Source organism: Stegodyphus dumicola, chromosome 5 (assembly GCF_044657685.1).
Source record: "Stegodyphus dumicola isolate Sdum_Otavi_A_Nest chromosome 5, ASM4465768v1".
Lineage (NCBI taxonomy): Eukaryota > Metazoa > Arthropoda > Arachnida > Araneae > Eresidae > Stegodyphus > Stegodyphus dumicola.
Window position 1 is genome coordinate 197,726,210 of NC_140772.1, and position 27,202 is coordinate 197,753,411.

A 27,202-nucleotide genomic window follows, 5' to 3' on the forward strand; every position below is an offset into this window, starting at 1 on the left:
TCCGCAGGTCCGTGGCACGCCATTTTCACCATTCGTGTCCTGTTGGGATTTTAATTAGCCGAGATATTAATTAAAAACTAATTTTCCCCTAAGTTTTCCACTTTCTTTCCTGGGTTTCCCCTATTAGAGGAATTTGAATAAGTGAAAAATTCTTTTTTCACGAATATCTACGGAACAGCGCCGATTTGAAATTCGAGACGCCTATCCTCAGATTCCAAAAAATTCTCCAAATCCATCGATATCTTTCTCATCTTCGTACGACTTTAATCGGCCGAGATATTAATTAATAACTGCGGAAACGTTAATTTTCGAATGGCAACAATAAACTATCGGTGACACACACTTTAGCCCCTTATATATATAAAGATTATACTTCCTTTCTTGCGTTAGCGTTGTCGCAGTTATTTTTGGCAGCACTGGCATCAACAATAGTTTGGCCATTTTTTACGATCCTCAAAACCGAATACAGTCAAAAGTCGTTAATTCGGACACCCATAATCCGGACCTCAAATCTACAAACTTTCTGCGCATGCGTCGCGTTCATGCATGCGCACAGGCGTTTACGAGAACGCGTAAGACCCTTACGGCTGCGAATATGTTTGTGCGCATGCGCGTTTAATGTGTAACGGAGTTATACGCTAAGCTAAAGTTATCTAATTCAGTTAATGTTGCAGATTGCGTTGTTCCTTAATCTTCGAATTGGATCCGGCTTATTATTTTTTGCAGACTGTTAGAGCAATTTTATAAAAGTAAGCTTGAACTTTCGATTATGTCAAATAGAATTTCCGATATATATTTACTACAAAGCGAAAGTATGTTTTGAAATCCGAAATCTGTTTATCAATTTCACGCTGCTCTGCGGCAGGGGGGGGCAGAAACGTCATTATTAGATTATGATAGATTAGAAAGATTATGTCAAATAGAATTTCCGATATATATTTACTAATATGTAATTTGTATCTACAAAGCGAAAGTATGTTTTGAAATCCGAAATCTGTTTATCAATTTCACGCGGCGGATTGGAAGTTAATCTGTCAGCACTATTTTTTATTTTATACTAATTTTTATACTATACTTTACTAATTTTTTATTTTAGTCAGGGCAGATGTTTTTATTTTATTTGGTTTATAATTCCGTACTAAGCGTAGTATTTCATCTCGATGTACTCCGTCTTTGATATGATTTAAATCAAGTTCCTCGTCATTATAATTCGCTTCCGATAGTGAAGAAAGTGACCCAGAGGTTATTGAAAACGAAAACATTTCGATTGACAAATTAGTCGGTATTCTCAACACAGCAATTATAGGACTTGAACAGCGGAACTTTGTAACGAAACAAGAAATTATGTCTGTTTAATAGAATTAAAGAGAAAGTATTATCACATGAAACGAAGCAACTTACATTGAAGGAAATGTTTAATAAAGTAAACAAATAAATATTAAGCTTTTTTTTTTTTGTAAATTTTGATACCCTTTAGATCATAATTGTTCTTTATTTCATAAATTACGGTTTCATATTTTTAATTTTGTAATTTCTGCATGCCATCTTACCAGATTTAAACTGATGATCTATAATCCGGAATCGCCGAAGTCCCGAGGAGTCCGGATTAACGACTTTTGACTGTAGTACCCACAATAATTTTCTGAACTAAATACTTTCATAATATAGAAATAAATTCACACTTTTACTGGAACTTTATGGACTATATTTCAATTAAAAATACGAAGTAACGTAACCAAATTATTAAACTAAATATAACTAAATTAAATAGTTTTAAATTAAATATAACTAGTTAAAACTAAAAAATTTAACAGTTAAGTCTTACATCATGACATTATAAATTATAATACACTGAAGACGTTTCATACATGTACTAAACAATGATGAATTCATAACAATTTTTTCCAGCTTTAATAGGTTGGAAAAAAGTGATGAACACATTAGTTTTGTTTTCATTCCAGTACAAAATTTCATTACGAATCAAACGGCTTTAGCTGAAAAATACCATTCAAAGTTTTTTAAGTAATTCCATTTTACAGTTTAATAATTAAAAAAAAAACAATACAAATTAAAAATATGTTAGATGCACTTAATACAATTTGAAAACACGACATTTCTTAAAATAGTACATAATGTATTGATTAAATCAATACGTCAGGTCACTTGAGAGATATGTGATAAAAACAGTTTCGATTTTAATAATTTATGAGCATCTGTTTAATTAAACTTAATTTATACAGTGAAGAAATTAGCCGAAAACTTACTCCATTGATTGTTACACAATGCCAAAACAGGGCATCCCGCAAGCGCAGAGGAAAAGCAGCATACCCAACACTGAAACAAACGCACTGAAATTCGCAAGACGCATTTATTTATTTTTCCTCTCAAGTAAACAAACATAAGACATCCAGGACTCCACTATTGCCATAGCAACCTTAGTAAACGACAAGCTTGCCATCATCTCTTCTCCGGCCAAACGCACATCGCGTTTTGTGAACAGCATAGGAAGTAGAAAGAGGATACAACATTGGCGCGATAAGAAGACTGCTCCTGGAGTATAACTCTTTCAACTGAAAGGAGGTTAGTCAGAGTTCGCTGGAGGTTTATTTTTGCGCCAATATCCGCCAAACTACCGCCACGGACAGCAAGCATAGGCATAATCGCATGATTCGCGAAAAGGATAAATGCGTAAAAATCCGAATGTGGACCTACTAGGATCCTTAAACCCATACCTTTATTCTGTAGGCTAAAACCGTGTTTACGTGCAAAAACACGTAAAACTACCGAAAATAACTAGAGAACTATTTTTATGAATTTTTTCCTAGACATAAATTATAGGATCACAAAAAGCAAAACTTCGCATACAGGTATGTAACATACAGCTTAGAAACATCTTTTACTAAATAGTGCAGATGTTCATAAAAATTATGAATGGAATACATTATAAATACATATCAAATTATAACAATTAAATGTATTATAAAATAATGATTTTAATTATTAAGAAGCCCGTTTATTGCTTTCGTATTTTTAAAGCAATTACAAACTCATTAAATTTGAAAGTGGTAAAGGAGGTAGGGAAAACATTTTTATTAATTATAATAATAACGCAAATATTTACAAAATTATCAAACGAATGTATTACACTTTTTTTTTTTTTTTTTTTTTTTTTTTTTTAATTTATCAAATACCTGTCATTTGGCCATTAGACAACCGGGCTCTCAATATCTCGCCACACGACAAGAAAAAGTGGAGAGCACTCGCCCAAATGTAAAGCATTCATATTACAAATTTAATTAATTTTAAGTTATATGAAATATTATTACGAAAGAAAATAAAAATTTTAAATTAAAAAAAGCATTCAATTTGCTAAGCAATTACAGATTAATTATAGTTAAAATGCTAAATTTTTTTGTTTTTCGAAACAGCAATATTCTGGGAATTGATAATTTCGAAATCAATGTTCTTAAAACTATGTTCTATATTCTATGGGGCCCTCAGTTTCATAACATAACAATGGTGGCGCTTCCTTCTTAAAAAAAAGAAGGAAAAGAGCTTAGGCAATGTTGCCCATTGCTCTACCGCCATTTGAACATTTAAAACAAAGATTTTAAATGGTTATTTCCTTGCAAGGTAAATAGTAAATAAGTAGATAAGATTCCAAACTGCTACCAAATATATAGTATTAGTAAAAGATCCGATCTCTAAATTCAGGGGGTCGGTTAAAACGTAAGGACATCCCAATTGGATGAAAAGCCGATTCAATCCCTCCCAAACCACCAAACGCAAACTCTTGAGCAAACAAGGGTGCGATAGCGAGTCTTAAAAAAATAAATAAATAAATAAATAAATAAGGAGGGCAGAGGTGCTTTCTCAAGCCAAAATGGCCAGGTGGTGTATAAAGATTTGATGTCTATTTCCAAATTATATTCCGAAAGACAGCTATGAGAAGGAAATCCCTGCATAGTTTTTTTTACAAAGGGAAAAAAAAAAAAAAAGAACTCACAGGGCGTCTCAATGCTTGTTTCTTGTGGTTTCAAATTCACCTTAGCTGTAGGTGTTTAGTATACATCAGAAACCCTATTATGCCAGAGAGCCCTTTGTATAGAAGGGCTTGATCAAAGCTAATATAGGGAAACCCTAGGAATTTGTTTCTAGGGACAGAAAACACCGGACATCATCCCAGAAAGTGAAAAAGGTGTTTCCTCTTCTTCTCCACAAGCTGGACAGAGAGGAGATTCGACAAGACCACATTTGTGGAGATGCTTGGCCAGATAAGCATGTCCGGTAACAATTTGAATTACCTGGCGTAAGTTAGTTCGACTGAGGTGTATGAGTTTACCTGATAAGTTAAGTGTACTGAGCACCAATTTAGAATGAGCACAGTCTGGTAGTTTAGACCATATATCATCATGTTTGTTCTTTATCCAGCTTCTTACTTCTTTTTTAACAGTTTGATATGAAACTGGGTAAAATGGTTCTGGGCCAGACATGGGTAGTTGCGAAGCATCTTTAGCTACTTTATCAGCTAGTTCATTTCCAGCAAAATCACAATGACCTGGGACCCAGACTAAACTAATGGTATTATGGGCCTGAGCCAGAGAAATTAGATCTTGAGTACAGTTCAAAACACAGTTTTGTAACTTGACACTATTAGCCAGGGCAAGGATGGCTGATTGGCTGTCAGAGAGAATATATATATTCTTATCAACTGTATTTTTAGCTAAGAGCTCCCTGGCGACCATACTGATCGCCAGAACCTCGGCTTGGAAAACAGTTGTTAATTTAGCAAGGTATAGATGAAATCTAATGAAATCTTCTCCAGATCCCTTGGTTCCTGAGTTTCAAGTAATTTCTCAAAGTTTATTGGAGATGTAAAGGCAAAAATAATCATAGTAGTATTCATAAATTTGTAGAACTAGTTTTGAAGGCTTAAATATAGAATTTGTATCTTCAGCTGCAAAAGTGTAAATGACGAAAGAGAAGCCTGTGCTCAGGCGATAACAAAGATACTGCCGCCATCTATTGAGGAAAAATTAAAACAACTATGAAATAATGTCCTTAAAAGCTGTAGATAACGACGGATTAGAAATGGAATCGTTAACTGAAAGTTTTTTTAAAAAACATGAAACGCCTTGAAAAATCTAATTCACCAATGGAAGATGCTTTTTCGAATAATTTTGACTGCAGAAAAACGGAGAATGAATTATTTTCACCAACAGTACTGGGCAACATGAAATAATGTTCCTTTTTTTTTTTTCCTGACATGTGCCTCATGTTCCTTAGCGTGAAATTTTAAGGTAAACAAAAAGTCAATTAAACCACACTGGCAGGGAATCGTGTATATAACCTAACAGTTCATTTCCGGAGTGGAGTTTTTAACTATGGAACTGCGTATTTTATTGAAAGAAGGGAGGAAAAGACCCAAAAGTTGGATCTCTACAAAATACGCATAATTTTATAGCTAATACATGGAAAGAAAAGAAATGAAAACAGAATTCTTATAATCTAAAACAAGACAGTGCTTTATGGTGCGTTGAGATTAGAATATTTTAACTGCTTGGTCAATAATGTTCGGTAAAAAGCTTCTGCCAACAGCAACTTGAGACCAACAGCAACTTAAGTTCTTAATCAAGAGCCGACTTGGAGGAGCAAACCTAAGTTCTCGGAAAAGGAAAGAATAAAACGAAGCTAAATTCTGTTTAGTCGAATAACATCATTTGAAGTGTGGTGGAAGGCAAACTGATTAAGATTTATGGTAAGCAGTAGTACTGAATTTGGATATATTGTTTGTGACCAAAATAATGAGGAACGTAAAGGCATCGGATGTCTCAAGTTCAAAAACGAATTAGCAGGATCAATAGAATTCATTTTTGAAATAACTTCATTTATATCAGCTTTTTTACCGTCAAAAAGGATAAAGGTATCGTCAACATGGAAGACAATTTTCTAATAATGCATACAGATATCAGCTTTCAGTGGTTAATCTCTCAGTCTGGGTGTAATACTTATTTTGAAAATAAAAATGTGATTTTGTGTCTTCTTGTCTTAATACCTCCAATTATCGTTATCGGTGTATTATTCTAACTCATAACTCCTCCAAGAGTTGTGCATATCGAAATTAAAATTTGAAAGAATTTTTAAATACCATGAGAATCGCAAAATTAATCATCTAAACTAATTAACCAAATAATATTTTTATTTCTATTGTTACTATAACCTACAGTAATATGAAGTAAATCTGTTTTTATGAGTAAAATTGTAATTAAATAGATTTTCGTTTTATTTTTCACGTAATGCAACACTGATAATTTTTCAGTGTTTTTTTAATACTTAATTAATTGAAAATGATAGCGATTCCACCACATTTAGATATTCTCTCCACCATTAAAAATAATTCATAGTTTTAGGAGTTCCCCAAGTTGAATTAAAAAAAAAAAAAATGTCTGTTTGAATTCATACGAAAAAGAAATTTAAAATATTATATTTCACGCAGTTAACACTTGCTAAGGCTCATAAATGACAAATGCAAGGTAGTGCAACGAAATAGTTAAACAATTTTGCAAACGCATTCTAACTTATATATAATGTGGATCGTTTTAAAGCGTTTTACGGAACTCAATTTCAATATTACTGCTTAAGATATCCCCTTCGTATTTAAAGGAATGCGTAATGCCTTTCGTATTACAGGAAAAGGTTTCTCGGCACTGATACATACATCTAAAGGCAATTAAAAATGACGTCAAGCGACCATCATCAGATAGAGTGACAGATTCCAGATGGAGCATCCCAACGCGTGTGAGGTGGCAACGCGACAGGGCTTGTCCTATTTTAACAAACTTCTCGGGGCCACATGGCGAAGAACCACCTCCCCCTCGATGCAAGCGCGATGCCCGATGACGAGAGGGGTCTGGAAACAAAAGAAAGGGCCCCTCATTCCCTCTCAATACTCTCGAATCCACGTGACTCACAGATTTGTTAACGGATTCAAAATTGGAAACGGACCATTTTCACACGAGCTTTATTTGGCGCAAGAAACGAAACTACAATCTAAAGGGAAAACAGATACGCCGAGCTTAGCTACCAACTAAGGGTCGGTTTCCTCGGATTAATCAGCAGTTTTTTGGTAAAATGTGCACAAATCATCAGAAAAAAAAAAAATATATATATATATATATATATATATATATATATACATATTCTGTATCTAGGTGCTTGTTAAATGCCCGCACTCATTAATCCAAAAATTTCAATGCATATTTCAGATGTGAACATTATCCAAGTCGTTCAGTTCCTAAGTTCTATTAACATTAATTAGTAAATCCATGACAACGCTAGAAGGATTGAACGTAGTAAATAAAAATAAGGGAAGCGATAATTTAGTACTTTATACAAACAGTAAATTTAAAATTCCTATTTATTTATTTACCTACAAAGGTTTAAAGGACAGATAGCACAGAGACAGATTTTCTTTAAAAATATCACACAAAAATAATACTGTTACCATACACCCACCGTAAAATATTCAAACCTTGTTTACAGTATCTCTACATATAATAAAAGAAAGAGTCTGTCTGTGTATGTGTCTTTCGTTCGCGCTAATACACCCACGGCTACGAAATTTGGAACATAGGTGCATCTAGACAAGAGCCAATGCCCTTCGAAGCGATTTTTTCGAAATTCGAATTAGAATTTTTTTATTTTATGTTTTGTGACAAAATCGCGTCATTTTGAGACATAATGGGCTATAGGAAAGCGAGATTTTACTCTACACACTCCATTTTCACATCATCATGAAACATAGGCACTTAGCTATTTTACGAACTTAAAATAAATTTCGCGTTTCAATAAATCGATTCAATACGAATTTATTTAACAAAGGGAGCTTAACACCTTTTCAACGGGATTTTTTCTAAAAAAGTTTTTTTAAAAAATGCACAGTTTATTTTTCTTTGATTTTTCCATACCTTAAGCTTTCATCCTTGCGACTGCTTTTACAAAAGGAATTTTGGAAAAATGATAATATTTTTAAAAAATGTTTTAAATGAAGCTTCCGAGTACCCTTCTCACATCTCAAATCTTTAAAAATGTGATTTTGGCAACAATTTTCCTGTCTTATTGTTGTTGATAGATTTTTGATGAAATCCCATCATTTTCAATAGTTTCATTCTTTTAGAAATATGGGTTTAGAAACAATGTTTCATCATATTTCTTATGTCACTGTTTTTAAGAGATTGGCATATTTCATTGTCATTTATATATATATATATATATATATATATATATATATATATATATATATATATATATATATATATATAATACATTTTTATTGATTTTTTTTTTTTTTTTTTTTTTTTGATAAAGTTGTTCTGCAGAGTAAAATTCTGCACGGAATTTTATGCTTTTTGAGTTGCTTTCATGTTATTTTTTGCTTATTTCACTGTTTGTAAGATACTAAAAAGTTTTGCATGATTTTTTTTTCTTCAAGGGAAAGTTGGTTAATTTTTTATTAGGATAATTAATACCTGTATTAAGGGATATAGCTTATTTCATTGTAATTTTTTTCTCTTGAAAATATAAGAGAAAATAACATTAATTATACTTTGCTTTTCAGAATTTTTTGTTTTTTGTGTTTTTTTATGTTATTTATTGCTCATTTCACTGTTTTTAAGATATTAAAAAGTTTTGAGTGATTTTTTTAGGAAACAAAGTTCTTAACCTCCTTTATACCATTCGAGTTCTGAAGATTTTGCAAAGGGAAGTTGGTTAATTTATTTATTAGGATAATTAATATTTGTATTAAGGGATATTGCTTATTTCATTGTAATTTTGTTATACGTAATAACTTTTTTTATAAAGTTGTTCTGCAAAGTAAAATTCTACGCAGTTTTTAAATTTAACGTTTGGTGCTCCCTTCAGCCATTTTTCCGATACATTTAAAAGCCAGACGAAGGCTGGCAGCGAAGCTGCTAGTATACAAAAAGACTTCTAATTTTCCAATCACTCTTCTGTTATCAATTTCGCTATTTCTTTCATTGTGATTTTGTTTCACCGATAGTAAATCATCCTCAGCTCCATTACTTTAAAACTTTACCGAATGATGTCCCCTGACACTTCCCCACGCTGCCAATATTCAGGTGCACTGCTCGGTTTTGTATTCATTAATTAATGTTAGGTATTAAAGTTTTTTAATTAAAGTAATCTACCTATGTTAGCTATAAACGGATTATCACGCGAAATGCATTATTCTTACAATTCTTATAAAAACTGCAAAAAAGTGTGAGTGCGGTCATTATACGGGTCAAACTTTTTTCCTTACATTCCTTCTTGAAAATCAAAAAGCAAACATTACAGGGGCGCTTTACGGTATACAGCACGGATGTCCAAACTTCATGACAGTAGAAGCCGCATGTTAAGATTGCGGAAAATTCAAAAGCCGAAGCTACATTTTCGCAACTCTATATTTACATCGGTTTAAAACTAATAACATATTTTCATGAAAGGACACACTTGAAGTAAATAACTGTATAACTTAGATGCAGTACTTATTCAGATTTTTAAGATGTAAAATTAGCGTGCAGCTTTAATTCAAAGTGAATATATTAACAGCGAATTTCCGCTGATCTCCTAATTCCCAAAGATTGGGTCTAAAAACTTAAAATGATTTTGAAATGGGTATTTTGCAATAACTGTTAAAAAATCATTTTGAATTTTACTATTTTTTCAGTTTTTAAATTTATGTCACACTAGGCTTGAATTCCAGCGCGGCTATTTATTATTATTATTTTGTTTAATTTTCCAGTTTTAAAGAATTCCGAGGCTTAAATTCAAAGTAATACGGTAATGAGAATTTGGCATTTTTCATATAATTAAATTTTACATAATTAAAATTAAGTATAAATTTACTAAAAACTTTTATTTCTTCGGCTCGATATTCAGTAAAGTTTGTTCCTACTACATAGAAATTTGAAACTATTGTGCATGCAAATGAATATTCTTTTTCACATAGAAAAAAAAAAAATATTTTCTTGGCTTCCTCTGTTTCCTCGAGCTCTTTGTAAGTATTGATTGGTTGCAGAAGTAAACTGAAATCATAACGGTTTTTCTAAATATGCCATTAAAAACTTTTCATTTTGAGTTAAGAATAATATATTAATATGAAAAATGATATATTGATTTTGCTTTATTTTAAATTTACACACACTCTATTAGGGAGGGAAAAACAAATCTTCTAGATTGTTTTTAATTTCATTGAAAAAAGTTTAAATTTTTTTATTTTAGTGTTTCATTTTACTGTTCTTTCATTTGAAAAGATTCACAAAAAATATAAAAAAGTGAACTGTTACGCAAATACTTTTTCTCATGTTTTTTTGAGAGAATGAACCTAAAAATTAGATTTTTAATTTTGCATTTTACTAAATTTCGTTTGTATCTTAAAAAATATACGTATATAATTTTAAAAACGTCATTCTTAAATTTGTTTTTCATTAAACGAAAATTTTAAATTTTGCGTTAATTAAAAACTTTTAGCATTAAGTATCCTCCCTTATTATTATTATTCTTATGCGAAGGATTCAAGAACTTTTTAGGATTCATATTCGAGAAAATTTACTATTCGTTCCATCTTCCACTAAAGCTATTACGGTAGCTTGTCAGATTTTTCTTTTCCATTGGCAATGTTCCCATTTACGGTTTACCCACGTTCTATATGTCACGGTCAGCTGCACAACAGAAAACCATGTGCTGACTCCAGCCAGGTATTTTCAACACTAATAAGCCTTTGCTTCCGCAAATTTGGAGAATATCAACCACGAAACCGCCAAAGGCTCTACCAATTTTTGAACATTTATGCTGATCATGCACAATTCGATTACTCTTCTCCATAAAAGAATTCAAAATACGGCAGATATGCACGTATGTGTTTTCCACACATACTTAAGTTTTTGTCTCCGTGGCAGCAGCCTTACAGCAGAAGTCCTTAAATACTTTTAGACTGCTGAATCTTTGAAAGAATCCTTGAGATTTTATTCTTGCTGTTTCCTTGATTTTATTCATTGTTCTTTTAATTAATAAAACTACAAAGTAGTTATCAACAAAGAGTGTCTAGCCTTGTAAATATATGTTTTAGAAAGAAAAAAAAAAAAGATTCTGACCAAGATACGTAATTAATTACATAAGAACAACCTTTACTGATTAAAATACTGTTGCAAAATTTGCAATCATAAAAATTACCCCTTGCATATCTTTAAAATCAAAAGAATTTGCTATACGATTAAAAAATAAAGGATTTAAATTAGTAAAAAGTGTGCTTATTACTTTTAAATCGATAAGTTTTGAGAAGAATACGACAATAATTTGAAAGATAAGATATATATACATCTAACGACGAAGGGCAACACTCTGGCAACGGCCTATTTACCATTTTACATGGATAATAAATTAAAATTCTTATATTTCGTGTTACAGCAGCTCTACCAATTTGCGCAGATGATAATTGCATAGCAATGTAATTTATCTAAAAATTTTATTTAAAAATTAATAGCAATGTAATCTATCTAAAAGTTTTAGAAAGACTGTGCTGCAGACACTTCTAACGTCAGAACGTTAAATTCAACAAAAAACTGAATTTCGCGTGCAGAACTGCAAAGAAACTTAGAATGCTTTCAATTAAAAATAATAACAATAAAATAGAAAGATAGCAAAATATACCACAGATAAACATTTGTCAGTGTCATTTTTCACCATTTCATGCGAAATACATTAAAGTTTTTATTTATTTATTTTTACTCTTTTAATTTTTTTGATATCTTTAGGTGGTTCTCTGATGAAGATTCGCATGAAATGAAATAAATTGCAATCACTTACCCCTACCCGACGAATTGGATATCGACGGGAATACATTAATTCCAAGCGTTGGGCCCTCCCTCCGGTTCCAGGCACAGGAACATCAGGAAATCCAAAAAATGGAGGCACATGCGTCTGCTCTGAGCATCGGAGCCTGAAACGATAGCATAAACACACGTCAGTTTTGCGAACACAACAATCAAATTACATACGCTTATTACACCAGACCGTCGACATAATTTTCGCTAAGGAAAAAAGCCATAAGAATTCTAATATTATAAGCGCAAAGTATCTATCTATACAGTAATCCTCAGTGTTATGTAAGTAATGCGTTTCGTAAACTCTTACGCAATTCGAATTTTGCGTAAAGCGAGATTGTAAACTGTTTAAACGTAGCTTTAAGAAACTGCAATATTTATTGTCTGTACGTATATTATTTGCACAGCATTATTTTATAAATGATACATTATGCAGTGCAACGTATATTTTCAAATCACATTTTATTTATTCGAATATAAAAGTACGAAAAACATTCAAAGAGTATAAAAACAATTTATCTGTACGTATATTATTTGTACAGCACTATTTTACAAATGACACATTGTGCAGTACAACGAATATTTTCAAATCACATTTTATTTTATGGAATATAAAAGTATGAAAAATATTCAAAGAATATAAAAACATGCTTAAATAAAACTTTACAAATAAAATTACGCCAGTTAAATAACACTTTTCAAGACAATCATTTTGGCTTTTTATGGAAGATCTGGCGCTGTAGGTGGATGGTTGTGAAAAGAACTGCTATTCTCTGGCAACTTCTACCCCTCTTGATGTTGAAATCTGAGGGCTGTCGCGGTCGTTTGAGTTCTTATTTTGACTAGCTAAAAAATATAACTAGAAACGTGACTGAACAAGAATGTGACTAGAAAAAAAAAACTGTGTTTATTGCTTTTAGATCACTCGGTTTATTATTCAATAACCTTGTAGATTAAGCCTGAAAATATCTTAGGCTTTACTGGATGACATTACGCTGGTACGTCGAAGATAAAAGTGTTTTAGTTCCGGCCGTGGCAACACTCTGCTTTCTTATGCACGAGTTTGTTAATTAAAACTGAAAGATAAATATCTTATATTTTTCCGAATGGAAGCAGTCTTGCGCTCTGAGGATAAAAATGTTTTATTTGGAAAAGTGTTGCCAATGCTCACTTACAAAGCATTGAGTTTTTTAATAAAAAAATTATAAAGTATTACAAAATATGAAATAAATAATAAAACAAATTCGAAATTCAAAATTCGGGCTTCCAGGTGCACATGTTCAGGTGGAAAACTACATTACTCAAAATTTGATGGCTCTAGGTACCGTCGTATTTTCACAATGTGAGGAGATACTTAAAAATATACTTAAAAATAATACAGAGTGATAATATTGATACTTAAAAATATACTTAAAAATAATACAGAGTGAATTTGAAAAGTAATACGCTTATGTACATACGCATATGCAAATACCGTTTATAGTAAACCGACGCAAAATCCAATTTCGAGACTAATAGCCCCCATTTGGTTAAACTTTAAATGCTCTATATACTAATTTTCTACATGTAATATAAATATGACCTAGTTTCCCTTAGAAATTCTTTATGCAAACCTCCCTTCCTTAGGCAGATAGCCCTTGCGCATTTTGCCGTATTTGATTATACAGGTGCACTTCTAACAGAATGTATACAAGACCTACGAACATTGATAGTTGGAACCAGGTTCCCAGGTTCAAATATTGGTGAATGGGCTAGCTGTATGGATGTTTTTGTTGTTTTGCCCCATATCTAATGTGAATACGAGCCATTTCCTTTAGAAAGCCCTCCATGAAGGCATCACTCACATTATGAAGACCGAGTGTTTGGGTTTTCATTGACTTATTTTAATCAATTAACCTAAAATAACAGATTCAATGACCTTCAATAAGAATAATTTAGCAATAAAACTTTATTACACTCATGTATACTATAGTAGTACCATACTATATAATATATATACTACTGTTCGTAGTTTCACACAGTTGCACAGATCTTCGAAAGTATTAAGAGCGAATACGAAGGCACTAGCGCGCAGGTCTAATAACAGTATTTAAAATATTTAATTAATGAAATATAGATATATATATATATAACAGAATTTTTCAATTATTCGCGAAATTCTATTTTCCACTCCAGAATTAAGCAATTGAATTACAGCAAACGTAAAACTGAAGTAAAATAAAAATATTATTACAGATTTTCGTAGCTTTCTTCTTTGAATGAATGATAAATGATGATATAACATGAACATGAGTGAAACAATCTTTAAAATTATCTTTTGACCCGGACGTGATAAGTCCGGCCAGAAATAGTTAGAAATATGTTAAATACATGCCAATACAGTGAATCCTCTCCTAGTGACTAAATCAGCACCTTTAAAAGACCAGGGGGGGGGGAATCTCTGATGGAGGAAGAAGGTTAAGAAATGCCACCAGTTCCCTTAAATGAAGCTCTAATTAATGTAAACAATTAGACTATAAAGTAGTAAATAATAAGATGATTGGTGTACTTTACGAAGTTCAAACTGTTTTAGAAAGGTAAGTGATTAACCAAAAGACAACAACAGATGGCCTTTATCTGATGAATATATCAATCAATAAGTATTTTTTTCCGTTTCTAAACCAAACTGAAAATACAACTCTTCAATGTTTTTTCGCTTTTACAAATAAGATCTGCATTCCTAAAGTACCATTTACTTACTATGTAGAGACATTAGGTATTTTTTAAGCAGGATAAGTGAAAAAAGAGCAACGCCTTCGCCGGGACTCGAACCACGGGCCTCTCGAATACGCTACGAGCGTGCTGACCACTACACCACGAAGGCGGGAGAAATACCTCATATACTCCTCCCTTTTAATAGGCAACTGGGGTTTTAGGGGACCCAATAGCCAAATCCTGGTGGTGGAGAATAATCATCCACCATCATTTTTAGTTCGGTCGCCACTGTAGAGACATTAGGTATTTAAGTAAGGAATGATGAAAAATGAGCAATGCCCTCGCCAGGACTCAAACCACGGGCCTCTCGAATACACGCTGAGCGTGCTGACCACTACACCACGAAGGCATGTAAGAAGGCGGAGAAATACCTTATAAGTATATTTCAAGAATTAAAGTTTTTTTTTTTTTTTTTTTTTTTGTACGTTTCATTTTTCTTTGCTACGTTATTTTTTTACTTATCTTAATTCGTAATCAATAAATATTATTCGTATTCGTAATTACAGCGGTTTTAAACTAGAAGGTTTAATAAATCGTTACATTACACTTACACATTTTCATTTCCGTTTAACATAGTTCAAGAACCTTGAACTCCATTACCAGAAGGAAGCCTTGATGTCTACGACAATCTCCTCCACAAGAGGCCAAAATCTTTTGGGAATCGTGGGTGGTCATACTAGAACAAGTTCACTGTATACGGCTAATTTTAAATAAAATTATAAGCTTTCCATGAGATATGAACACTGTTTTATGATACAAAGAATTCCACAAGGATTTAAAAAAAAAAAAAAAAAGAGAGAGAGAGAGAGAGAGAGAAAGAATTTAAAAAGGGCAGGTTAAAGCCTTCAACTCAGTGTTCATTGATAATTGTTTGAACATGGTGAAATTACTCTCTGTGTTTGTAAGCGATTGCGTTAGTTCTGCAAGGAAAAATTCTCTTTCCTTTTTGCGTCATTCGTATCCACCTGGGAATAATGGCCTTCGCTATTTCTTTTCTTTCCTTTGGGTTACCTCTTGTTATCTTACTTTCGCTTCCTACCGGAAGCGGCTTTCGTCTGATTCGCCAAGGTTCTTATCTTGATATTCCGGATCGTCCGTCTTGGCCATCGACATTATTGATTGGAGACGAAGGATGGGCGGTGACACCTCCATATCCTATTTTTTCTCTGCATATGCGAAGATCTCTCATGCTAAGGTAATTTAGTTGTTCGAAACTCTCTATAACAGGCTTAACCACTTACACATTTATCCCAACTGTTTGGAATTAAAAAAAAAAAAAAAAAATCAGTGATTTACATGTATAAACATACATAAGGATGCTCCTTTGATATGCTATGTATAGTTTATAGTAATAATATTAAAGAATACCTTCTGTTTTGTAAAAATATCATTGCAGGCGTGAAAATTCCGGACCTGTTTGAGATTCTTGATGCATTCATATCTAAAAATTAATTTGAATTGGCTTGAGTGCATTGGTGTGTGTACTGATGGAACTCTCTCCATTTCTGGCTGCTATAGAGGATTACAGGCATTTATTAGAAATTGCCGAATACTCTGTAAACCCATTGCGTTATTTACAGAGAAACGCTTGTGTCAAAGCATGAGTCCTGCACTGAATGAGGTGTTTAAATGTGTAGTGAATGTGATAAATATTATAAAATCTCATCCACTGAAAGCAAGTTTTTTTAAAAACGTGTCAGAGTATGGGAGCCGAACACTCGTCTTTGTTGTACTGTAGCAGTGCACGATGGCTCCCGCGTGGTAATGTTTTATCGCGTACCTTTAATTTGCGACGAGATATTTTTTGCCTTATCTTTTGAATTTTTATTTTGCCTTATCTTTTGAAGTCCATGAACAAAATATCAGTTTTTATATTAAAAAAAAAAACTCAAACTATGGAGAAGAAAATTGAATGAAGATGCATGCAAAGATTGTTTTTTGATACCTCAGGAATTTCTGACATCAAATGAACTTATCTTTCTCAAGGTATAAAAACCATGCTCGAAGGACAAAATCACTAATTATCTGGTTTGACGAACACTTTCGAAATAAAAATTTGGATAAGTTTGAATGAATTCAAGATTCATTTAACAACAGTGCTCCGTCTGAATTTACTTCTGTGAAAAAAGAGAATCTTATCGAGTTAACTTGCGACAACGGTTTGAAAGAAAATTCGGCAGCATGGAATTGACGGAATTTTGAATTTCAATAAAAGATGAATATCCCCTTCTAACTGATACGGCTCAGCGGATTTTAATTCCATTTTTGATGTCGTATTTGTGCGATGCTGTGTTTTCGACGGTCGCTGTAATACAAAGCAAGTATAGAGCAAAATTCAATGTGGAAAAGGAAATAAGGATGGCCGTGGTCCAGTTTAATTCCACGATTTGAGAATATGTGCAGTGAGTGATATGCAGGCTCATCCATCGCATTAACTATCAATTTAATGTTAATAAAGAAACAATAAAATGTTAAACAATGAAGATACATGAGTTTTATTTATTTTTATCTCTTACTCACGATTAGTCACACTTTTACTTAAGGTAGGGAAGCGTGTAAAAATTTTAATTGAAAAAAGGCACCACGACTCAGAAAATTTTGGAAACCACTGGCGAAGTGGATTCCTTGCTGAGCTGGTTCCCGAGGAGGGGCGGAGTATGCCCTGTGATGTATGATGTTGTGTTAGAACAATAGTGCGACATGGTGCGACAGAGCAGAACCTGTAAATCCACAGGCGAAGTTCTGGCCCTCCGTTCACTTTTTCCTGTCCCTATCTTAGAGAGGTAGTGCATATTAAAAGCTTTGCTATTAATTTATTTTCTAATAAATAATGAAATTAATTTAATATAATATTAATTATATAAATGGCTGATTATTCTATCAATGTTATATTCTAAGAGAAATAAATTCAATATACTGAAACTTTTCTATCACAATCAGTGATTATATAATTTTTCATTGTACATAACTGCCGACGCATGTATAATAAAAATTAAAAAACTGAAAACATAAATTATAATTTTTATAAAACTACTTTATTTATAAAATTCGAATTTTAATTTAAAAAAAGAGTGTTTTTCTTTGATAACATTTATGAATTTTTCGAAGCTTTTTAAAAACTTCAAATACTTGTCAAAAGAGGTAATATTAATAATTTTTTTTCACGTTAATCCTAGATGCATTTGATATTGATGTAATTTTTTCCGATGAACTTTGGAGTTGAATAGTATTTATGAATTTTCACATCAGATATGTGTGTTTTTAATTTATTCCTTTTTTAATTAAAGAATATATTATTTACACAACGCAGTAGAAAATTATACAAAATACAATGCGACGGGCAAAGAAAAGTTTTCAGCTTTAGATATATTTCGCTTTAAGTGAACGAGTAAATTAATATTTCCCAAATTCCTGCCTCCAAATAGCTTCTGCTTTAGACATAAGCAGCTGACATGGCAACTGCTAAACCACGAAGGGAAAAAGCAGTAAGTAGAATCATATTTATTTTCTATATACATTAAAATGGAAGAATGAAATGATTAACATTTCAGATATTTTGAGGTACAAAACACATAGAAATCAGTATCCCCAGTGTCCGCTTCTGGCAACAGCTTTATACGGCAGGCCAGGCAGCAGAGCATACTTTGGATAGCAATTACAAATACTGCAATCCAGGTAGCTTCAATTCTGCGTCACAGTTCTGTTCATCTACTGTACTGGTTGATGCTTAGGTCAGGAGCCGTCCCGCGGGGTAGAGCTTTAGTAGTTGATGGATGTTGTTGTATCTGTCTCTCTGCAACCATCGATTAGGTGTTTTAAGCTGGTTAGATGTCTGGAGAACCTGACGGCAAAGCTGAATTTTAGCTTTTTGTATCTTGAGAAAACATAGAACAGCATAAACAACACGCAGTTTCATACTGTCCTGCTGAAAGGTAAGGAGACAGAGGCCCAAAGACATAGCAACGTTATGAGTATTTAAAAACTTATCGAAACGATTGATCAAACAATTGATTAAAAACTTATCAAAACGATTGATCAAAGTATCAGATATGTAGGCTAGAAAAGAATGGGATGCGAAGACATTCTATATCATCAGTCCAGGTGTTTTCCCGAAATGACAAAAAAGAATGCTAACCTCCAACTTTCATTTCCATCGATGACTCCACACACGGATACGGCCATAAAGATAATGTCAGCGAAAGGGGATTCATGAGGAAAGATGATTTTTGTGCTGCAGTTTCAAAAGAAACCAAAGTCAGATTATATTCCTGACGATCTGCAACGCCGTAAAAATCATTGCAACATATCTGTGATTATTTGTGTGCTATGCTTATTTGCAAAACGATTGCTAATTGGGAAATATGATTTAAATCAAATATACAGCTCTGGTTATTAAATTAGTTATAATGTTAAAGCAACAGTTTTCAACCGATCTCTTTTTTTTAACATAATTACTGTTGAAAACCAAAGCAGGGAATAAAACATTTTACTTATAAAAATGCTTTTAAACACAATGAAAATAGGGAGGGAACTCTTAATATTATGTGAATATAATCTTGAGAATAAAATTAGTAAAAAGTCGGTTAAAAATTTAAAGTAAAATTAAATGCAAATGTTTGCCTATTAAACATTAGCTAAGACTTCATAAAATGTTCAACACATCTATGAAATATATTAAAACACTTCAGATCAAACAAAAATTAATCACAAAATTACTCTGAAGTTCATCTGAGAAAAACTGGAACCTGAATAAATTTAATTTCAGCAACAGATGACAACAATATCACATCGTCAAGAACTGTTACAGCTTCTTAAAGAATTTGTCATCAACAGTTTTTCATAGCATTTCTTTTGATGCATAATTATCAAAATTTATTCTCGATTTATATTTGAAAGAGGTGATCTAAATTCAGGTAAATTAAAACCAAGAGATCTGCACATTAATCAGGAGAGGGGAAAAAAGAGATGAAAAATCGTAGTCTCATGGTTTTCAAGGGACGGCTGGCATCTCTAAAATGCGGTACACAAATGAAAAATTGCATTTCATTCCGCCTTTTTATATTGCTTTGAAGTTTTCTTGCCTGTAATTTTTCTTGCCTGTAATATGCGCATGCCAAGAAATACTAAGAAATACTAATCATTTACGCATCTCACCTTGTTTTTATCTTCCCTGCTGATTTCGAGTCTGTTGTGCATTTATTCAAGCTGTAGCGATTTTATGCAGAGCAGTGTATTTTGATGCATTTCAATAAAATAACAGATGATACTGAAATCACTTAAGCACATTTCATGCATTTAACTAATGCAATTAAGTTCATGTTTTATATATATATAACTTTAATGCTAGTGAAATAAAAAAAATCAATTAAAAGTAAATTCTGTAAACGGTATAAAACGAAAATATTCAAAAAAATGTGAGGGAAAAAATGAATCAATTATTGCCATTAAACGGAAATTAATTGACTTTTCAAGAAGGACAAACGAATTTTCGATCAATTAACAAGAATTAATAGAAGCGAATGTATTTCGTCGTCTTAATACGCAAGAACAGATTGCTAAATACCAATCCAGGAAGATATTCAGCCAAAACTCATTCAAAGTACCAGTTAAGAACAAATCATTAGATGATATTTAAGTAACTATTCAGAAGCTGGCTAAATTTATTCAAAGAACGCAGCTCAACTAATTATTATTTAAGTACAGATTCCCCGTACAGATTAAGACCATTCGCCGACACATTTGCTGCTTTTCATCGAACTCATTAAATTAGTAATTTTTTATACTTGAAAAACCTAATATTTGCGCTAAACTTGCTAAGTAAGAAAATAAGAGGTTACTTATTAGAACAGTTTTTGTATTATCTCCTATGAAAAGAAAAGAAATTAGGAAACTTCAGAACTTTAATGCTAGTGTAGTAAAAAATTTAGCATTGTCTCTGTAATAACCAAATTAAAGAATTTTAAGTTAAAATGGAGAGTAAATACACAACTTTGCTGCTGCATAACAAGGTATGCAGGCTTTCAACAGGAAATGTTTTAAAACGTTTCGTTTCTTTATTATTAAAATTAAGCATTTCTCGTTGAGAAGAGTGTTGACCATCCTAAATAACGGACAATCAGTGGACCCAAAAATTTTATTTCATGGTAGAGGTTATGTCCAATCTCAACCTTAATCGTAAACTACAGGGGAAAGGAAACACAGTTTTTTCGATGTTGAAAGAAGACATTTCATTCGAACATAAATTATCCCTTTTGCTCAAGATTTTAAAAAAGAAACAAATACATTTTGAAAGCCTCACCAAGAAAATAATTCAGTAACTGACATTTACCATTTTCAAAAAACAGTTTTAAATATGAAGGATGCTTTTCTACGGAGAAGAGCGATGTTAACCTTTCTTAAAAAAAAAAAAAAAAAAAAAAACACCTCTGATTGCTGACGTAACAGAATTTTTTCTTTAATACTGCCGCTTTTAAAATGCAACTAATAGACTTAAAAAAACTACTGAGTTATAAATTTGAATGCCTTAAGGCTAATATGGGAAACTCGAAGGAACAAAAAAAAAAATATATGATTTTAGTTCACAGCAAAAGTCATCTGCTTTGAAGAATTTGGAGAAGGAACCCAGTTTTCAACATCTGGAATAGTATTTCTGACTCATTTATTCAGTTAAAAAAAAGATTCATTTGCCTTTCACTCTTTGGTTCTACACATTCATGCGAAGTGTCTTTTTCAAGCATGAACCTTATCAAAGTAAAGTAAAGGAAAACCTTATCAAAGTAAAGCAAAGTAAAGGAAAATCGCCTTATTGATGAAAACCTGTAAGCTGGCTTGAAATTAAAAACAGCGATATACAAACCTAACTTATCCAAACTTTCCAAGGAAATACAAGATTCCTATTCACATTAAATGCGTGTTTTGTCAAATTTTTATTTTAATGTACAAAACATACAACATTATTACTATTATTATGGTATTTTGTTTTATTTAATGTTAGTAGCTACCTTAAACCGACTCCTAAAAACATAGTTCTTGAAAAGAAATTTGGCTCTCAAAAGAAATCTTAATCGTTGTATTGCTGATCTTTGGCTCTTTTTGACTAATGAGTTCAGATAACATTTGAAAGTTTGTTATATTCGAAAATCTTAACTTAACCTTCGGTCTGAGTAGTATTTTCGCGTAACACAGTGTCAAAATTTTGGTGTCTCGGAATAAAACGCTGAGGCTGGTAATCTATCCTTCAAATTGGTTTCGAGAGAACGCGTTTCCACGAAAAGTTCCCTGTTTCTTCTCCCATTTCTCAATTTGATATGACTTATATATTGATGAGTTAGGCTCTTTTATAATACAGAAGGAAAATTAAAGCTTTTACTCAAAATGAATTATCCATCTGTTATTATCACCAGGTTGTCCAATAAGTCGTGACATAATAAAATGTTTTAAGTACCTCGCTAAGAATATTTTTGAACAGCATCTCCATTTTCTCTTCGTAGATACACTACCGAAGTCTCTTGAAACCATATCAGTTCTCTAGTCTCGTAATATGTCTTCGTAATCAATATTAATAAAACCACACTTCATTCTTTTCATAAATTTCTTTATTTTGATGGGTGAATCGCTTAGTGGAAACAAGAAACTCCTTTGGGAGGGTACTAAAAGCTAGGATGGTGTTGTTTTTCAATCTTGTGCGCGAGGGATCGATTTGCAATAAGAAATTTAATATTATTAGTTGACGTGAACCAGACTGGAAAAAATGGGGAAAGTCTTTATTACTTAAAAGTTTCAGTTTCTTTACTTTTTTTTTTTTTTTTTTTTTTTTTCCGTCATCCGAAATGTTGATGCTGTGTTACCATACCCACAGGAAAGACCTTCAAAGAATTACAACGAAGAATTCCAAGTATTGATAGTAGTTCATTTCATTACTTTATTATTATACAAAAATTTTAAAAAAACTTAAAATAAATTAAGCGTTCCCAAACACACATACACAAAAAATAACTTTTCTCATTTAACTTTAGTAAAGGAAAATATAAAGAATAATTCAGAAATAATCATGCCATACCAAATTTTTAATTTTAAAAATTAACTGCAAGGAAAGAAAAAAAATAAAAATCTGAAAGTTTTCAGATTTTAAATTATGTCCAAAAAGACTCCCCCCCCCTTAACATTTATAGTTACCTTTATTTATTAAATATCACGTTCTTTGCACTTAAACCATAAAATTCAGTTCAAGAGCAATATCCAAAATAATTTTAAAATGAGCATACCTTTAGAATTCCCGATACACAGTCTCGCGCGCTGGAGATAACAATGTTTTTTTCTGTACAACGTTACCATTGCTCGCTTTGAAATCCTCGAGTTTGTTAATCAAAAATTCGTTAAAGTTTTACAAAATATGAAATCGATAATAAAACAAATTCCAAATTAGGGCTATCAGATACCCATATTCGGAGAAAGATTACAACATTATTCAAAATCCGATGTCTCTAGGTATCGTTGTTTTATCACAATGCGAGAAACATACGTACATTTATGCAGATTCTTCATTATTTAATTTCTTTAAATATTATACAGGACGATAATATTTGGCGGCAACATTTTGAAAAGTAAAATAACGCTTGCAGCGATTCAGGGCAAAATGCCAAAACAAAATCAATAGTCCTGGACAAATTGCCCCTTTGGACTAATAAGTAATATATGAATGCTGAATTATAATATATAAGCTTTATTTACAAGTATTCCATGTAACTTCCTTCAGTTACATATATAATGTCGAGGAGGTACGAAAAGTTCTGCCAAACCTTTTTCAACATATTAAAATAACTGTTTCTAAAACAGCAAAAATGCGTTTTTTTTTTTTTTTTTTTTTTTTTTTTTTTTTTTTTTTTTTTTATTTATTCCTTTTTGCTTGTGGGTTTAGATGGCACAAATACTAGATTTTCCATATACATTCAAAGGAAGACGTCTTAGAGCACCGGTTCTCAAACTGTGGTACATTCAATATTTTTAGTGGTACAATTTTTGCAGAAAAATATTAAACTAATTTTCAAAATGAATGTAAAATTGCGCCCCTTTTAGCATTTTGTTTTAATCTTTATTATTCATAAACACATATATTTTTCAAGTTTTTGACTTTAACGACTCTAGCTTTAATATTGAAATGATACTTTTCCAAGAGCTTCGAACAATTTCCCGACGTTACGATTTCCAAGAATCGTAGCGGCACTCCAGTATACTCGTATTATACTTATTTATATCTTATTATAATGTAAAAGTTTCATTTACGAATACAATTAGGTAATATAAATTTAAAGGATTTTGTTTTTTGATTATATACATTAAATTTAGGATGCATTGATTTTTAATGGCGAAATGCTTTTATGATGGTACAGATATTTTTGTTTCATATATATGTGGTACAAAACTTGAAAAGTTTGAGAACCCTTATCTTACAGGATAATACCTGGAAATCAAGGAAGTCAGCTGTTTGAAATTAAATCATCTGGACACTGCATTTGATTACGATACATAAAACATTTTCTGCAATCTGATGCCATTTTAACTTTTTCTTAAAAAAACGTTTTTAAGGACAAACCAGCATTCTCTGTTGTATATTTCTTTACATTTATATAAAACTTATCATTTTATGTTGCTAATTTGTAAATCGTTTTAAAATCGGGTGATTCTTTTTGAATTACCCTACATAAATATGTTAGCCAAACCCCGAAGTTGACATTTCTATTGTAAGCCAAAATTATACATAACTGCTAATCTATTAAATATTCGTACATTATATATTTGCCGAACATCGAACTCATCATTTCATATAATTTAAATCAAATTTTAAATTCAAAACCTCTTAAAGAAGTCAACAACAAATTAACATGTAAAAAAAGTTTATGAAATTTTAATGGTCACGCAAAAGAGTTTGTTAAGGTTTTTTAGACTTCGCTGAGGTCACAGGCATTTTGCCTTCTGGGCTAACGTTCTCGAAATGGCATTTTGCCTCGTTTCACTATAAATAACGGTTTCACTTTTCCAATTGTTGCCACCAAACATTATCGCCTTATACAGTCAAAAGTCGTTAATCCGGAATCGTCGGGACTTCGGCGATTCCGGATTATAGATCATCAGTTTAAATCTCGTAAGATGGCATGCAGAAATTCTAAAATTAAAAATATGAAACCGTAATTTATGAAATAAAGAACAATTATGATCTAAAGGGTATCAAAATTTACAAAAAAAAGCTTAATATTTATTTGTTTACTTTATTATTAAACATTTCTTTCAATGTAAGTTGTTTAAGTTGCTTCGTTTTATGTGATAATACTTTCTCTTTAATTCTATAAACAGACATAATTTCTTGTTCAGTTACAAAGTTCCGCTGTTCAAGTCCCGTTAATTGCTGTGCCGAGAATACCGACTAACTTGTCAATCTAAATTTTTTCGTTTTCACTAACCTCTCTGTCACATTCTTCATGTCTTTATCCATTTTTTTGGAGCAATTCCACTTTTTATTTGTTGGACATCGAAACATACTTTCGTTTTGTAGATCCTTTGGAAGTTCCAGCATCGGAAATTCTATTTGACATAATCGAAAGTTCAAGTTTACTTTTATAAAATTGCTTTTACAGTCTGCAAAAAATAATAAGCGGGATCCAATTCGAAGGTTAAGGAACAACGCAATCATTAACATTAACTGAAATAGATAATTAGATAATTTTAGCTTACACCGTCCGTTATACATTAAACGCGCAGGCGAAAACGTATTCTGCACTTGCGCACACGCATATGCGCAGTAGTCAAGGTTTTACGCGCACGCGTAAAACGCCTGTGCGCATGTGCCAAAGCGGCGCATGCGCAGAAAGTTTTTAGCTTTGAGGTCCGGATTATAGATCATTCCGGATTATGGGTGTCCGAATTAACGACTTTTGACTGTATTATATTTAAAGAAATTAAATAATGAAGAATCTGCATGAATGTACGCACGTTTCTTGCATTGTGAAAAAATCAACGGTACCTAAAGCCATCAAATTTTGAATAACATAGTCCTCCGCTCGAATATGGGCACCTGGAAGCCGGAATTTGGAATTTAATATTTTTTTATTGTCTATTTCATATTTTGTAAAACATCAACGAGTTTTTGATTAATAAACTCAATGATTTCAAAGCGGGCATTGGCAACACTTTAAAGACAAAAAACATTTTTATCTCAAGTACGCACGACTGTCTATCGAAAATTTTAAAGATATGCTGTTTTTAAATACTTTTAGCCCAAAGGGACGCCTTAATGCTTCGAAAAACGTACGTATACAAACGGGGGAAAAACGCCCGTCTCGGCGTAATATAATATCTGAAGGCTTCAGACTCCCCCTCCCCGTTTCATATTTTGTAAAACGTTAACGCATATTTGATTAACGAATCGTCGAGTTGGTTTATCAAAAATGCGTTAAAGTTTTACAAAATATGAAACAGATAATAAAACAAATTCGAAATTCGGTCTTCCAGGTGCCCGTGTTCAGGTGGAAGTTTACGTTATTCAAAATTTTGATCGTTCTAGGTACCGTTCTTTTTTCACAATGCGAGAAATATGCATAAATTCTGACAGATTCTTCATTATTTAACATCTTTAAATACAATATAGGGCGATAATATTTGGTGGCAACATTTTGAAAAGCAATACGCCGTTTATAGTGATTCAATGTAAAACGCCGTTTCGAGATTGATAATCCCATTCGGGACTACCGTCCCTTTTGGGCCTTAAAAAAAAAAGCTTCTGTAAAAGATGAGCTATTACAAAATAGCTAAATAACAGTTTGATACTTCCTGAGAGTAATACGGTAAGTGCAGGAATTAACTGAAAGAATATTTGAAGCAAGGTTTCCACACAGGGATTTCATTGTTATTTGCAAAGAATGTTTCCTGACGTCAGAAACATTTTTAGAGAGCTATTTATAAAGCATAACGTCGTTCTTAATCTGCAGCATACAGAGTATTTCAAAAAGCCTGCATGAATAAATATCTCTTTAAATGCGATCAATTTTTTTAATTTTGAAAGTTTTTATGAAAAATATGTGTTAATTATAAATAAATTTGCGAAAATTTAAAAGTTAAAAACAAAAAAATGCTTCAACGAAATTTTTGTATGGCATAATTTTTTGCACATTCAATGAAAGATATTTTCTGAAGATTTAATAATACTCATGGTTTCCATTCAATTAATGAACCAAGTGAGATTGACTTCTACACTGACAATGGGAAAGCATAACCTTGGACTCGTTGATTTTGCTTTAATTAACTGCAATGAACCTTAATAAATATTTTGTAAATGCCTTCCTCGCACTATTTATAAACAGCACGAAAATGAGACAAAAGTAATGTTCATACTTCTTAAGTTTCTCTATTTACTGCAAGCACCAATAGCTTTTTGACAATGCTATGATCTTCAAATGATAAATTCATCCATTAGTGATAACGTAGATCTTTATTGGTATTGTTAATTAATTCTACTAACATTAGTTTATTTTGAAAAAAGTAGACTTATAAAAGATGTTTTTAAGAATAAG

The 27,202-nt window shown here is 32.0% G+C and overlaps 1 protein-coding gene across 4 annotated transcripts in view; it reads right to left on the reverse strand.

Annotated features, from left to right (window-relative positions):
- Positions 1-27,202, reverse strand: part of Ptpmeg (protein tyrosine phosphatase Meg) — a 205,052-nt gene that overhangs the window by 157,313 nt on the left and 20,537 nt on the right. For 3 of the 4 annotated variants that reach the window (XM_085817528.1, XM_085817527.1, XM_085817525.1), the window contains exon 2: positions 11,869-12,001. The gene's annotated coding sequence lies outside the window, so the exon portion shown is untranslated. Of the gene's footprint in view, positions 1-2,264; positions 2,514-11,868; positions 12,002-27,202 lie in introns of those variants that run through there. The other variant, XM_085817526.1, reaches the window with a different exon arrangement.